Below are 15,609 nucleotides of genomic sequence, written 5' to 3'. Positions count from 1 at the left end.
CCTTCCTTCCTTCCTTCCTTCCTTCCTTCCTTCCTTCCTTCCTTCCTCCACCTCCCTCTTTCTTGACAGTTATAGCTAGCTTGGAACTCAGTATGTAGAGTAGGCTGGCCTTGAACTCACAGAGACTGGCCTACCTCTGCCTCCTGAGTTCTGGGATTAAAGGCATGTACCACCATGCCCCTGCCAGATTTGTTTTATCAACTGAATCCATGCCTGGCAAGTTAACAAAACTAGCTGTAGGCTAAGTAAAATACTCCATTAGGCATTATCCTTGAATTCTGTTTTGTGTATATGTGTGCGTGCATTCGTGCGTCCATTCATGCACGTGTGTACATATATGCAGTACATTCAACTGTGCAGCCATGTGTGAAGGTCGGAGGTCAACGGTGACTGTCTTCCTCAATTGCTATCCACCTTATTTCTTGAGACAGGATCTCTCATGAACCAGAGTTCACCTTTTCTCAGCTAGACTGGCTAGCCAGTGAGACCCAGGGATCCTCTGGTCTCTGCCTCCATATCCCTGAATTTCCAGGTGCTCCACTAGGCCCAGCTTTTGCATGTGAGTTCTGGGGATCGGAATTCAGGACCTCTTGCTTACAGCAGGCACTTTACCCAGAGTCCTCTCCCAGCTACTGGAGTGTTTTGAGTTGATGAAGTTTATATCTCCTGCCTGGATCTTCAAGTTACTTGGGTCTAATAGTTCCCTATTCTGTCGAGAGCCATTGTGACATATGGTAAATGAAATGCAATTTTTCCCGAGTAGCTTGTTTAAAATGAGAACTTAAAATAGCTTTTACTTCACTGTGAAACTTTGCTGCCTCTTTTCCCTTGTGAAGGGAACCAGGTCAATAAAGATGGGCAGAGAGGCTATGGAGAGGAAAGGTCAGAGAAATGCCTCTGGCAGTCTTTTTCTTTTTGTTTTGTGTGTGTGTGTGTGTGTGTGTGTGTGTGTGTGTGTGTGTGTGTGTGCATGTTCACTTGTCTTTGGGTGCACATATGTTCACATGAGTGTGAAGCCCGGAGTCTGACATCAGCTGTCTTCCTCAATATCTCTATCTTTTTTTTTTACGCAGATTTGAGTTGAGATTTCTTACTGAACACGATTGGGTAGGTAGGGTAGAGGAGGACACTGTGGATGGCCTCAGGAATTCATGGCTCTCCACTTGTCCAGGCAAGCATGATTGGGATATTTTTGACCCCACAACCATCAACAATGAGCCACTCCTCAGCAACCACCTCTTTAAATTCATTTGTATTAAACTTGGTGAAGCCCCACTTCTTTGAGATGTGGGTCTTCTGGCGGCCAGGGAACTTGAACTTGGCTCTTTGCAGAGCCTCAGTCACATGCTCCTTATTCTTAAGTTTGGTGCGGATGGACGTGATGCCCTTTGCCACTGTGCCCCGGGGCTTCCCAAAGGCACCACATGTACCTGTCTGCAGCCTGTCCGCACCAGGACAGGACAACATCCTGTTGATTCAGATGACATGGAAAGGGTGGAGCCTCACTCGAATATGAAAGCCTTCCTTGGCACAACTCTTTCCATGTATTTGTTGGCACAAATACGGGCAGCCTCCGGTGCTTCAGAGGCTCTTTTCCTCTGGCGTGCCCCCGACGTTCCTATTGTCATCATGTGTCTTGCTGCTGACTGCTACTGTCATCCGTCTCTTCCACCTCCCCATCCTTCATCTTTACTCACAAGTCTCAGCTCGAATGTGTCTGCAAAACCCTAGTGTTTGTCTATAACACAGGTAGCATTTTTGAATCCTTCAATCCACGAGGCTCTTTCTTTCAGCTTAGTACACTCTGTTTGAGTCCTATATGAGACAATAACATACAATGTGCTGTTGACACGTATAGTCCCATCCATTTTCACCCATTTCCTTCCACTACCCTGCAAAGTCCCTGAGGAGAGAGCCTACAGGACTTTTGGATAAATCCATGACGACAAACTCCAGAGTTTACCATCACCATTCTTGTTTAACTTATATTTGGGGCTGGGAAGATGACTCCATCAGGAAAGCCATTGCCATTCAGGCACGAGGACCTAAGATTAGTCCACAGAAGCCGATTAAGAAGCCAAGCGTGGTGACAGGTGCCTGGAATCCTAGTGCTAGAGAGGCACGGAGAGGAAGGCCTACAGGCCTTGATGGCAAGCCAGCCCAGCTGAACCAGTGAGTCCTAAGCCAGAGACCCTGACTCAGAAGACAAGGTGAAGAGCGTCTCGAAAAACAGTACCCAAGGTTGACCTCCGGCCTCTGAGTGTATGTGCATCTGCACATAGATATGTACACCGCATGAGAACACACACATACACACACATACATACACACACATGTTTGAATAATGATCATACTGTTGTTTAGAACCATTTTGAAATATGAGTTTTACTATCCTCTCAGGTACTCTTTGAAAGTTTTAACAAAGTTAGCAAAGCTATCTTTGTTTCATTGAGGAAACTGAGATTCAACAACCTATGAAATACATCTCATATTGTATTGCCAGAAGACAAGATGGAAATCCTGACTCCTTTTTATTGTTGTTGCTCGTTGCTGTTACCGTGGTTGTTTTGTTCTGATAAAGAAAGCCACCACAGGGGAAAGACAGGTGGGGAAAAAAATAAAAATTTGTTTTACCACCACCATAAATCATTTAAAATTTTATTTTTAGTTTTATGTATGTGTGCTTGTGCAGATGGTTGCAGGGGCCCATGGAGGTCATTAGAGGATGATAGGTCACATATAGGCAGTTTTGAGGGGCCCATTGTGAGTGCTGAGAACCAAACTAAGGTTCTGTGCAAGAGCTGTGCATGCTCCTAACCATGAGGCTTTCCCTCTAGGACATCCAAGATAGATTTGACAGAAGGAAGCTACCTAAACGTTATTAAAGACAGACAAAAGCTATTGTCAGCCACTAGGCATGAACTCTCTGTTGCCAGAGAGTTTACATACATGACACAATTTGGCATCTTAAAATTCCTGAGATGTAGATGGTAATACCCTCCTTTTACAGAGGGGGAAACCGAGGCTTGCAAATTCTAAAGCCATACTACTAAAAGTAGTAGCTTAGACTACCTGCTGTGGCCTTGTTCTGAAGCACATGCTTTTCTTGTTGTGTGGGGGATTTCTCTAAGTCAGTGGAGGAAAAGGAAGGAGAAAAATTAATTTTAAAAATTAATTATAATAAAATGTGCTGAGAATTGATGCAGAGACAGGTGCAGATATTTCCACAATGAAAAGTAATCCATCCCAGCTAATGACTTGTTGGCTGTATTTTTGCCATGTCTTATTCACTAATTTCACTTGATGCATATACCTATTTGCTTTATGCTGCCTGTGTTCCAAAAGTAAATGAACACGAGACCTCTGTTGCCAAGTACAATGATGTACAAAGGAAACCTTAGTAGGGTAAAAATGCATTTTGTAAATGCTAGAGCAACCACTAAAGGTGAGAGTAAGGAACAATGGCTGATTAGTTAACAATGGAAACAACAGAATCATTAAACCATGCAGTCAGTCTGAAAGGCAAGAAAGAAAAGAACAGAGACTGATCAGGTGGTTCTGTGGGTGAAGGTACTTGCCAGCAAGGCTGATCAAAACCAGAGGTCCACATAGTAGAGGGAAAGAATTAACTCCCAAAGTTGTTCTCTGACCACCACACACATGCTGTAACACATGCCCCACTCCCCCAAAGTTAATGAATAACTGTAAACAAGAAAATAACAAATGGGAAAAATAGGAAACACACAGTCAAGTGAACCTGAACATATTAATAATTGTACTAGATGTAAATGCTGTAAACAACCCAGCAGAAAGACAGAGATTGTCAGATCAGAAAAAATTGAAGCTGTCTATGACAGCATGAGGACATGCTTTAAACATAATTTAAAAAAAAAACATAATAAAAGTAAAAGATGCCAAAAGGATATTAAGTAACTATGTATATTTTCTTTTCTTTTTCCTGCTTTCATTTCTCTTTATTCTGTTTTTCAGCCATGCAGTTTGTGAAAGGATAAAAAGTACTCTAAATCAAATCCAGGCTCCATGTCGAGTTATTAACAAAGCTAATGAAGAATAGACTCAACATTTGGGTTTTAAACCACCTCAGCAGAAATAACTTTTCTCCTAGGGAAACAAGAAAACAGGTATTTATATAGGTTTGCTTTGTTTTAAATTTAAATAATAATTTTAAACGATGAAATGGAACCTTCTGAAGCTAGGGAACTGGCAGTTAAGAGCATGTAGTGCCCACTTGGAGGACCCTTGTTTGGTCTCCAGCACCCACATCAAGGAGCTTACTGCCACCTATAATTCCAGATCCAGAAAAATCTAATATCCTGTTTAGACCTCTGAGGTCACATGCACACACCAACAGAGAAACACACATATACATCTAAATTTTTAATTAAGGAAAAACTTAGCATGTACTTACAAACACAACAATAAACTTAAATTCTTTAATATTATGCCACCCATAAAGAAATGCTTGTTATATTTCAAATAATTCTTTGCTACCAAAACTGAGCTTCTCTCTCTCTCTCTCTCTCTCTCTCTCTCTCTCTCTCTCTCTCTCTATATATATATATATATATATATATATATATATATATATATATATATAAATATATTGCATATATTTATATTTGTATTTGTAATTTTTAGCATAAAGTTGAGTTTCTCTTTGGCATTGACTTGACATATACATGTCAAGTCTGTTATACATGTATCTGTCTGTTCTTATTTTAGAAGTCCATTCAATGCAATGTCCTACCTGGTGAATATGATCAGGACAGTATGTGATCACAACAACAGAGAGTTTTACACATTGATTCAAAGCTGGCAGCACTCTGAAGAGTGGTGAAGAGTGTGAGTCCTATTCCACTATGCTGTTATAACTCCAGGCCCCGTCACTGCAGGTCACTAAGTTTTGTCCATGTTTTTACATGTTGAACAGTGATGAATATTGTTGTGTGCACATTAGTCTACTACATTATGAACATCCGATGACTTGCCTGATTGCAGATGCTCTCTGGAAGCTAAAGCATACACTGGGTGTAGAGTGTGAAGTCATTCAGTGGTAGATGAAGCAAGCTTCCATCATTTGTAAGTTGGTGTCCATGTCTCTCATTACAACTGGACATTAAGTTAGATCTCACTACAGAGGTAGCATGTATGTTACAAAAATCAGTGGATGCTATGTCTAAATCTGGAAGAGTCCTCCATCTCCGAACTCCAGGGCCCTTTGTTCACATTTACCAGCACACCTCTGTCCTCGCTGATGAGTGAATACAGGGCTCTTTATGCGGTGCCATGCAGTGACTCCATTGGCATCATTCCCAATCAATATAGAGTTGTCTACCAGCCAAGTAGTCTGCAACAGAGCAACACTGAATATGTAGTGTGGCCAAGGTCATGTAGCCAGTAAGTGGCAGAGTCGGGACTCTAACCCCTTGGTGTTCTGTCTCCAAGGTCCATGGTCTTCTGCTCCATATTTACTGTGGCAGGAAAGCGAGCCTCTGGAGACAAACAGTCTGGCATTGTCACTTGGCTAACACTGATTAAATTGTCACCTTCTCTGTCCAAACTTTCTTCACCTAAGAAGGAGCTGGAATATTAGCTACCTTATTGTGAAATCATAGGAGTCAAGTGAAGGGGTAAATCCAAAGGACAAAGCACACTGCTTGTCATATTAAAAAAAAAAAGAATTCGATAGATTCATTAATTACTGTCTCTGTAGAGGATATATATTGTGGAGAAATGGCTTAATGGTTAAGAGCACGTGCTGCTCTTCCAAAGGATGTGAGCTCAGTTCTCAGCACCCACATTAGACCATTCACAACCCCTTGTAACTCCAGCTCCAACAGGGGATCCAGCATCTTCTCGCTTCCCAGGGATGGTGTGTGAGCACGCAGGCACTTATAAATGCAGACAAACCCCCTTAGAGCACTGTGATGAACTTGCACTGTTTACATAGTTTTTGTTTCTATCTTCTCTCACAGATCTCTATGAGGTACAGAATGATTGAAATTTTTTCTTTTTTTTTTTTTTTTTTTTTTTGCTTTTGAACAAGGTTTAAAATTTATTGAGCACAGAAATTTCTTTTTGTTTGAGAAGAAGCTAATTTAGGTCTCAATGTAAAATTTATAGTCCAGTCCATTAAAGAACAGCAATAAGTTCATTTAGTTGATAAAGTTCCCTTAAAAACAAAGGAAGAGAGGAAGGAAGGAAGGAAGGAAGGAAGGAAGGAAGGAAGGAAGGAAGGAAGGAAGGAAAGAAGGAAGGAAGGAAGGAAGCTAGTGACTTTACAGGACCAATGGTTATCATCACAGCATATCCTCAACACCTGAATGTTGACAATCACCAGGAACTGAATTGTTGCCATGCAAATAAATACAGTCCCCTTAGATTTTTCCTTACAAAGAAGCCTGAGCTTTGGACATAATGATCTTGTCATTTCACAGAGCATCTCTTGATAAATGAAAACATTAATTCTTGGGAGAGAACCTTCTTATACAATTTATTTTTAAAGTGTTTAGGGGCTGGAGAGATGGTTCAATAGTTAAGAGCATTTGCTATTCTTCCAGATAACCAGAGTTTGGTTCTCAGCACCCATGTCAGGTGGCTCACAGCCACCTGTTGATCCAGCTCCTAGAGATAACACACCCTTTTATGGGCCCTGGTGCCACTGCACTCATGTGCATGCATGCATACACAAACACACACACACATACACACACAATAATAAAATGTTTTTTTAAATAAGTAATAAAAGGGCTTAGTGGTTTTCCAAAACTCTCCTGCCAATTGATAGCATTGGAGGAATTTTGAGAACATTATTATTTATAAAACCAGTAATAACAGAGGAGAAGGAACAGAGTCATATAAACACAAAGATCCAAGTTCAATACCCAGAAGTCATGTGTCTTAGTTACTTTTTTGTTGCAGTGAAGAGACACCATAACCAAAGCAACTTATAAAAGAAATCATTTAATTGGGAGCTTGCTTACAGTTTCCTGGGGTTAGTCCTCAGGAAAACCAAAGGGACAGCATGGCAGCAGGCAGGAAAGCACGGTGCTGGAGCAGGAGCTGAGAGTTTACATGTTAAGGCAACAGCCACAAGTCGGAGATAACTTTTGAAACCTGAAAGGCTACCCCTAGAGACATACCTTCTCTGACAAGGCCACACCTTCCAGTCCTTCCCCAACAGTTCCACCAACTGGGAACCACACATTCAAACATGAACCTATGTGGCCTGTTCTCGTATAAACCACTGCACCATGTTTGTTTGTTTGTTTGCTTGTTTAAGCCACACATATGTCAGTAATCCAAGTGCTAAGGAGGTATATTCAGGAAGGAGGACCACTGGGGTTCAATGACTAGTTTAGCTGAGTCAGGGAGCTTCTGGTTCTGTGAGAGTCCCTGTCTATAAACAGTGAGCTAGAGAGCAATCTAGGAAGTTACCCAGTGTGGACCCCAGACTCCACATGTACAGACATAGATATGAATATGTATGCACACACCTATACTCACGCTCACACAAATGAACATGTACACACATGCACTCACACATCCTACATGTATGATGGGTTTGCTATGTGCCAACTTCATTTGAGTGACAGTATCTCATTTCACTACAGCCTCTGACCTGTAAGACCTGTAAGAAAACTCAAGTGAAGGTCAGAGAGGGAGGTACCATGGTCTCCCTTGTGTACCTTAAGAGAGCAAGTAGTTGAACCTTTGTCTCAGCAGCATTTGCTTGTCACGTGAAAGAAGTCACACCTACCTCAGGAAACCCTCTGAAGACACCTCTAAATGTCCTCTTTACAACTTCCTGTGCTCCTGTCCATCAGCATTCCACACCCAGTCCTACAGGGTTGATGGCAAGTGTCCACACAACACAGAGAACACAGGGTTTTATCTGGACACTGCATTGTGCAAGCAAGACTCTATGGAGTCCTGGCGTCTGTGACTCACCCATCCGTTCTGGAATCTTTTTCAAAATTTACTGATCTCCTGACAGGAACGGGCAATAGCTTCACAGAAAATGCAAAGCTCTGAACCTTTGCCAGACTCTCAAACCCAAGCAAAGCCTTACACTGAGGATGGGCAATAACTTTGCTCTTCTGGCTCCTGCAAAGTCAAAGATGTCTCTCCTTCCATTCCTCCAGGCTTAATGAATGACGAATTAAAGTCAGCCAAACGTGGGCCTACCAAGGAAGAGCTGCTGGAGACAGATTTCTGATCTAATAGCCTTGGGATTTTTCTCTGACATGGTTAAGCCTGAGACAGTCCGTTTAGTGAAGAGGCAGAAAAAGAAATCCAATAAAACAAAAATATGTATCTTCCATTACTGCTAAGGCAGAGGTTTGGGGAGAGATAGCAATGGAGGAGGAATGTGTGCACTGGTTTTGGGGGACACCGGTTGCCTCTCCATTCTTCCCCTTCATAACTGTGTGACATCAGGATGGCTGCTTAGCTGCTGCAACCCCTAGTTTCTTCATCCACAAATGAGGATGATATTATTCACCACCTAGGCTCATTGTGAGGGATAAGTGAGTTAATTAGGAATACATCTGGGCTCATCTGGGCCATCTCCCCACATTCCAGAAGTTTGGGGAATTTTATAGTCAAAAGAGACTTACAAAATTGAGTTCAGACATCTGCTATGATAGCTTAAAGGTGAGACCCAGGAAATTAAAATCTGAAATTACATAATTAGATAATGAATGCATTCCATCCCATTCAGTTCTATATGTAGCCACTTGGGCACTATGTTAATCTTTCGTTCAAAGACGCATTGGACATAACCAGCAATCAGCACAAAGTATAGATGTGAGGCGTCCTATATCCACATGGTACCCTAACAAGAACTGGTACGGGTTTGGCTGGGGAGATGGCTCAGGCATGCTCATGGCCTCCTGAGCATGAAGAAGTGAGCTCTTTCCCTGGCACCATTAAAGAGCCAGGGGTGGCAGTGCACACCTATAACCCCAGCACTGAGAGGGCAGAAACAAGAGGAGCCCAAGTGTTCTTTAGGCACACAGACTAGCCAGATAGTCAAGCCCCAAGCCCACGAAAGACCCTATCTCAAAAAAATCAAGATCAGTAGTCCCTAGAGAACAACAGGTGAGGCCTTCTCCTGTATGTGCGTGCACACACATGCCTATGGACCCACACACATGCATGCACACACTCATACACACACGTGCAAGAAATAATAGAATAATGAAGAGATTTTTTTCTTTAAGCCTCAAGCATTAACAATAGGCATTATGACTTTGGTGTGTATAGTGTTTTTTTTCTGGTTGGTTTTTTACTAACACAGCTTAAGAGTCACCTGAGAACAGAGTCCCAGCTGGAAGGTTACCCAGATTGACTTTGGCCTGTGAGTGTGTCAGCAGGCAATTTCCTTGGTTGCTAATTAATGCAGGACGGTCCATCCCACTGTGAACAGTGCAATCCCTCTACAGGTGAGCCTGGGTTCTACAAGAAAGCCGGCTGAGAATGGACCTGAGAACAAGCCAGCCAGCTGCAGGGGTTCCTCTCTCAATCCCTGCTCATGTTCCTGCTCTGACTTCCCTCAGTGATTGACTGTAACCTGTAAGATGGAGCAAATCCTTCCCTCACATTGGGTCACAGGGTTTTTATCACAGCGACAGAGAGAAACTAGACTAGAATATTGCCCTAAGCTTATGGTTCCAGGATGACAAATTCGGTGGAAGATGGGCATGGGCTAGTATGCCATCAGAAGTGACAATGCACTTAGCAGCATTGGTTTCCATGAGACAGCCATCCATGAGTGCTAGCTTGTATGAATGCTGGTGGTATGAAAGTAAGAGGTGAAGATGAGCGAGCATTGAGGGCTCATTAAAAGTTTTCTGGTGGTCAGATAGTAGGGGAGGAGGACCTCCCCTATCAGTGGATTAGGGGAAGGATGTGGGGGTTGGGGGAGGAAGGGTGGGTCGGAGAGGAGATGAGGGAGGGAGCTACAGCAGGGATACAAAATGAATAAACTGTAAATAATAATAATAATAATAATAATAATAATAATAAAGAAGTTGCCAACCTGAGGGAGTCTTCTTTCAGGGGGAGACTAGCCAGGGAGAAGGGACATGGTCAGCCACCTCTTGGTAGGAGGTGGAGCCTTGGTGGCCTCACATCTGTGAAGTGGAGATGACTTAGTTCCTGTATCACAGTATGTTGAGAAGATGTAGCACTAAGGTTCATGGTGAGCACTGAGTGCAAACTGGACATGACTTCGTCTCTGAGTCATGGACTCTTGGGAGGATACAGTATCAGGCACTGAACACACGCTCAGCCTCCCACTGGGTTTGATGCTTAAAATCTCTGCAAGGCAGTGACAATAGTTCTCTTCACTTTACAGTGATGGACATAGCTAAATACCATGCCTGTTACACAGCTAGCATACATCCAGGCATGGACTTGAGGCCAGGTGTCTGCAGCTCCAATTCAGTGGTCACCATCACCCCATATTTAGCCATCTATCATAGTCACTATTGCATATAGTCCTTGGTATGACATGCAAATAATTTCCTTACCCAACCAGTATTTACTGAGCAGTACAAGGCTAGGTGCTGTGGAAGAAGAGAAAAATGGGAAATGTGGTCCTTGGAATTAAGAGTGAGGGAACCTTGAAGCTAGAGAGATAGCTCAGCAGTGAAGTGGCTGCTTTTTTTAGAGGGTGTGGGTTCAGCTCTTAGCATCTACATGGTGACTACAACAATCTGTAGTTCAAGGAGACCCAATGTCCTCTTCTAGACTCTACACATCACACACACACACACACACACACACACACACACACACTTAAATGCAGAGCAAAACACCCATATACATAAAATCTGTGTCCCTGCAGATGACTCTCAGCTTCTGCTCCATCCATCTTTCCCTCACTCACCTCCCACTGCTACTGCAGTTCAGCAGATGCTTAACAAACCACCCTTTAGTTTTTTCTTGTTTTAGTTTTTTTCAGTTTATTTACATTACATCCCAAGGGTGTCCCCTCCATCTTCTCCTCCCAGCCCCCCACTTCCCCTCTGTCCACCTTCTCCTCTCCCCTTCTCTCCAGAAAAGGGGACCCTCCAATATCAACCCTCACTAACACACCAAGTCACATCAGGACTGAGCATATCCTCATTCCCTGAGGCCAGGCAAGTCAGTGCTGCCAGATGGAGGTGATCTAAAAGCAGGCAATCAAGTCTATGTTAGAAACAGCACCCTCTTCTACTCCTCAGGTGACCCATATGAAGACCAAGCTGCCCATCAGCCACATGTGTGCAGGGTCCTAGGTCCAGACCATGCGTGCTCCTTAGCTGATGTCTCAGTGTCTGTAAGCCCCCATGGGACTGGGTTAGCTGTCTCTGTTGGTCTTCTTGTGAGGTTTCTACCCCCTCCAAGTCTTTCCATCTTTTCTCCAAAACATCCCTTGCTTGGGCACAAGTCCCAGCTTCTGTCTTGATCCACTGCTGGCTGGAGCCTCCCAGAGGACAGTCAAGTTAGGATACAACTTCCTGAACAGAACAGCAACAGCACAGGTTCGGAGATCAACGATTAATATATGGGATCCTATGAAACTGAGAAGCTTCTATAAGTCAAAGAACACTGTCAATAGAACAAAACGGCAGCCTACAGACTGGGAAAAGATCTTCACCAACCCTGCCTCAGAAAGAGGGCTAATAGCCAAAATACACAAATAACTTAAGAAATTAAATATCAACAAATCAAATAATCCAGTTAAAAACAGGGTGCAGAGCTAAACCAAGAATTCACAACAGAAGAATCTCAAATGGCTGAGAAGCACTTAAAGAAATGCTCAATGTCCTTAGCCATCAGAGAAACACAAATCAAAAGGACTCTAAGATTCCACCAAGCCATCCTCCAGTAGACTGAAGTTGTAAACTAAGCTATTCACCTTCCTCCTGAGGGACAACCACAAGGGCACCAGACAGCAGAGTATCATGCCTCCTGGCATGAAGGATCTCTTAGGCTCCTCTTCAGCTGGACCATTTGGAACCCTGATTGCCCCACCTTATCTAACATCTGCTCTGTGGACCCAAGTCTGGCATGAACAAGAGCTCTCAGACACATCTTTAAATGGCCTGTCCACTGTGGTGCTAATGTCTGGTTCTCCTCTCCCAGATGCCTCTGCTAGAAGCTGGTTTTTCTTTTCTATCCATACACTTCTTGGTATTAGGGTGGCGTGAGGGTCTTCCTAGCCCAATGCAGCTTCCTCCAGCTACCACACTACTAAACAAAAAAATTGTTATTTTCATTTCTGGCCTAAACACAGAAATTTACTGCCTCAAAAGTATTTTACTAATTAATTAATTAGTTAATTAATTAATTAATTAATTAATTACCTAGGCATGTTGGCACACACCTTGAATCCTAGCACTTAAGAGGCAGAGGCAGGTGGATCTCTGTAAATTAGAGTCCAGATTGTCCAGTTATTTCCAAGCTATGCAGGGCTATATAGTGAGACCCTGTCCCAAAACAGTAGCAATTAATCAATTCTAACTGATAAAACATTATATATGGTCTATATTATAAAGTTTTGAAATATGATGGAATGGCTGAAGCAAGCTAACAGATTAATCTTATGTAATTTATATTTTTGCAGTAAGCATAATTAAAATCTGTCAGCAATTTTCCAGAATATAACACATCACCATTAGCTATAATCATCATGTCTCAGAATGGTTTTCTTCAACATATTAAATGTTGAGTCCTTTGGTCAACATCATCTATCCATTCCCCATCCATTCTGGATCCTGTCACAATACTTCTCCTTATTACTGCTTTGCTCTGAGTTCATCCTTTAGATTCCACATATGGGATGAAATCACGTGGTGTTGTAAAGAGTATACTGCATGGGGCTGGACCCATGGCGCAGCAGTTTGGAGAGAGAACTGTTCTTCCTCAGGACCTGAGTTTGGTTCCCAGCACTCACAGCAAGCAGCTCAACTGGCTGTAGCTCCAGCTCCAGGGGGATCTGACACCCTCTGCTAGCCTCTGTGGTGCCTGTACGCACCAACACATGTACGCATGTGTACACATGCACACACATAAATAAAAATAGAACCTTTTAAAAGTGCCCTGCTCATCAGATGGACACACACGTGATACCTTAACTGCAGTGACTTCTTCCCTGAGCTCCAGGCTTATCAGCTTCCTCCTTCCCCCTTCTGCCATCATCAGATATCAGTAACCTCAGTATCTGTTATCTGATCCATCTCCCCTCACATACCCCTTCCTGTGGTTAAATCCTAGCCTGATGATTGCCAAAAACATCCAGCCTCACACCCCTTCCTCTGTCTCCCCAGATCAGTTCCCCTGACACACCCACTCAAAACATTGTGTAGGACCCTGGTTCCCTGGCCATATGATCTGTTTCCATCATTCATTATTTCTTGTATCTCCTCACCATCTTTGATGCCATGAGCTGTCACTCTTGCAAAATCCTCATCTACTTCTTGCTCATCTCTCCTGTCACTTAGAACATCTTTATTTGGATTTTTGGCTTTGGGCTCTCAGGAGGCTACAGTGCAAATTTCTCCTGTTGTCCCAAATCTGGGTTTGTCTGGCACCTTGTTGTCCATGTTCAATCTCAAAGAGATCAAAGTCATGTATCTGAAGTACACTGGGGGCGAGGTTGGCACCACACCTGCCTTGGCCCTCAAGATTGGTCCTCTGGGTCTGTCTCAAAAAAAAAAAGTTGGTGATGACATTGCCAAGGCAACCTGTGGAACGGTCAGAGGATTAGAGTAAAACTGACCATCTAGCAGAGACATGCCCAGATTGAGGTGGTGGTCTCTGCCTCTGCCCTCATCATCAGAACCCCAAAGCAGCCACCTAAAAAACAGAAAGTAGTAGAAGAACATTAGACATAATGGAAATATCACTTTTGATAAGAATGTCAACATTACCCAGCAGATAAGACACCGATCTTTGGCCAGAGAACTCTCTGACATTGTTACAGAACTCCTGGATATCACAGTCTGTGGGCTGCAATGTGGACAGCCAGCAACCTCATGACATCATGGATGACATCTATAGTGGTTCAGGGGAATGCCCAGCTAGATAAGAAGCAACAAGAGAAAATATTTCAGTAAAAAGGCCTTCTGAGAATAAGAAAGAAGATTCTTATCTGTTTAACTTGACTCTCCAATCCCGACACCTCTTCTGGAGAAACTAAGCAGGGATGGGGCAAAGACCGGCTGACAAGCCACACCTGCAGGGCGTGTTTGCAAATCTTGCACGTTTCCTTAATTAGTCCACTCTTTCCTTATAAGTTACCTTATACTCACTTGCCCCAGGCTTTCTATAGGGTGCCAACCAAAGATGACCTCCTCCAAATAACCACATTGTAAGTACTCTAAGGCCCAGACCCACACCTATATATCACCTTAAAGATACTGCCTACTCTGCTCTCTTTTTTTAATTTAATTTAATTTTTTTCTTATCAGTTACATTTTATTAACTCTGTATCCCAGCCGTGTCCCGCTCCCTCATTCACTCAAAATCCCACCCTCCCTCATCTCCACCGTGCCCCTTGCCAAGTCCACTGATGGGGGGGACCTCCTCCCCATTCATCCGATCCTGTTTTATCAGGTATCTTCAGGACTGGCTGCAAAGCCCTCCTCTGTGGCCTAACAGGACTGCTCCTCCCTTGGGAGATGGGGAGGTCAAAGAGCCAGTCATTGAGTTCCTGTTAGAAATAGTCCTTGTTTCCCTCACTATAGGAAACCAATTGGTTACTGCTACCACAGGCTACATCTGAGCAGAGGTTCTAGGTTATATCCATACATGGTCCTTGGTTGAATGTCAGTCTCTGAAAAGACCCTGTGCCCAGATATATTTGGTCCTTGTGGAGCTCCTATCCTTTCCCCATCATACTAACTCCCCTTCTTTCATATGATTCCCTGTACTCTGCCGAAGGTTTGGTCATGAGTCTTTGTATCTGCTTTGAAAACACTGCTAGTTAGAGTCTTTCAGATGCACTCAGTAGACTCCTGTCATACTTTCAATGCACATCCCATCTGTCTTTCGAAACAAGGATTGATCATCTTACCCCATGTCCACTCTCTTGATTATCTTTTTTAGGTGTATAGATTTTATTATGTTTATCATATCTTATAGGTCTATATATGTGAGTATATACCGTGTTTGTCTTTCTCCTTCTGGGATATTTCACTCAAAATGATCTTTTCTAGATCCCACCATTTGCCTGCAAATTTCTTGATTTCCTCCTTTTTGATTGCTGAGTAGTATTCCATTGTGTAAAAATACCACAATTTCTGTACCCATTCCTCCGTTGATGGACATCTGGGTTGTTTCCAGGTTCTGGCTATTACAAATAAAGCTGCTATAAACATGGTTGAGCAAGTATCTTTTTTGTGTACTTGAGCAAAGTTTGGATATATACCTAGCAGTGGTATAGCTGGGTCTTGAGGAAGCATTATTCCTAATTGTCTGAGAAAGCGCCAGATAGATTTCCAGAGTGGTTGTACCAGTTTACATTCCCACCAGCAGTGGAAGAGGGTTCCCCTTTCTCCACAACCTCTCCAGCATGTGTTGTCCCTTGAGTTTTTC

The 15,609-nt window shown here is 43.0% G+C and overlaps 1 pseudogene; it reads left to right on the top strand.

Moving 5' to 3' along the window:
* The first annotated feature begins 1,939 nt into the window (after window positions 1-1,939).
* LOC129668713 (60S ribosomal protein L12-like) lies at window positions 1,940-14,101 on the top strand (annotated as a pseudogene).
* Window positions 14,102-15,609: the final 1,508 nt, after the last annotated feature.

Source organism: Psammomys obesus, unplaced genomic scaffold (assembly GCF_907164565.1).
Source record: "Psammomys obesus unplaced genomic scaffold, mPsaObe1.curated_primary_1811, whole genome shotgun sequence".
NCBI lineage: Eukaryota > Metazoa > Chordata > Mammalia > Rodentia > Muridae > Psammomys > Psammomys obesus.
This window is presented reverse-complemented; position numbering and strand designations above follow the sequence as displayed.